Below are 1,448 nucleotides of genomic sequence, written 5' to 3' on the forward strand. Positions count from 1 at the left end.
GTGAGCATGAGAGCAGGGGGTGTGTGTTGAAATGGTAAGCAACTGGAAGCTCAGGGTCCTGCTTGCGGACTGAGGGGAGGTGTTCAGCAAACCAGTCACCCAGTCAGCGTTTGGTCTCCCCAGTGTAGAGGAGACCACATTGCGAGCAGCGAATACAGTATACTACATTGAAAGATGTAAAAGTAAATCACTGCTTCACCTGAAAGGAGTGTTTCAGGCCTGGGATAGTGAGGAGAGAGGAGGTAAATGGGCAGGTATTACACCTCCTGCGATTGCAGGGGAAGGTCCCATGGGATGGGGACCAGGTGGTAGGGGTAATGGAGGAGTGGAGCAGGGTGTCGTGGAGGGCATGATCCCTTTGGAATGCTGACAGGGGAAGGGAGGGGAAGATGCATTTGGTAGTGGCAAATGTTGTAAAAACAGGCTGATTTTTGTGTTTATTTCTTACCTTTTGTTCAGCTTCACAATATCTGTTTGAAGTGTACAAAATCATGAGAGGTATAGACAGAGTGGATAGCAAGAAGCTTTTTCCCAGTGTGGGGGATTCAATTACAAGGGGACACGAGTTCAAAGTGAAAGGGGAAAGGTTTAGGGGGCATATGCATGGAAATTTCTTTACGCAGAGGGTGGTGGGTGCATGGAACACATTGCCAGCGGAGGTGGTAGACACGGGCACGATAGCGTCTTTTCAGATGTATCGAGACAGATACATGAATGGGCAGGAAGTAAAGAGATACAGACCCTTAGAAAATAGGTGACAGGTTTAGATAGAGGATTTGGATCGGCGTAGGCTTGGAGGGCCGAAGGGCCTGTTTCTGTGCTGTAATTTTCTTTGTTAACACATTTGAACATTTCCAATCAGCAAATAGAGCAGCCAACTCGAGGAAAATGACACCAACTTCGCTGTGAGCAAGGTTTGAACCTGCGCGGGGAAACCCCCATTGGATTTCAAGTCCAAAACCTTAACCACTCGGCCATCACAGCACAATAAGAATGCGCCTTTGTATTTAATTATCGGTACAATGCTTTATACAATTGCCTCAGACGACACATATTCTGGGAATCATTGTCTTTGAGCCTTGAATTGCATTATATTACATTACATTACTTGAGGTTGTTTTCGTTGGAGAGAAGGAGGAGGAGAGGTGACTTAATAGAGACATATAAGATAATCAGAGGGTTAGATAGGGTGGATAGTGAGAGTCTTTTTCCTCGGATGGTGATGGCAAACACGAGGGGACATAGCTTTAAGTTGAGGGGCGATAGATATAGGACAGATGTCAGAGGTAGTTTCTTTACTCAGAGAGTAGTAGGGGCATGGAACGCCCTGCCTGCAACAGTAGTAGACTCATCAACTTTAAGGGCATTTAAGTGGTCATTGGATAGACATATGGATGAAAATGGAATAGTGTAGGTCAGATGGTTTCACAGGTCAGCGCAACATCGAG

At 46.1% G+C, this 1,448-nt stretch overlaps 1 non-coding gene across 1 annotated transcript; it reads right to left on the reverse strand.

Moving 5' to 3' along the window:
- Positions 1-901: 901 nt before the first annotated feature.
- trnas-uga (transfer RNA serine (anticodon UGA)) lies at positions 902-984 on the reverse strand. Its single transcript has one exon. It is a non-coding gene; the product is annotated as a tRNA-Ser (tRNA).
- Positions 985-1,448: the final 464 nt, after the last annotated feature.

Source organism: Heterodontus francisci, unplaced genomic scaffold (assembly GCF_036365525.1).
Source record: "Heterodontus francisci isolate sHetFra1 unplaced genomic scaffold, sHetFra1.hap1 HAP1_SCAFFOLD_737, whole genome shotgun sequence".
NCBI lineage: Eukaryota > Metazoa > Chordata > Chondrichthyes > Heterodontiformes > Heterodontidae > Heterodontus > Heterodontus francisci.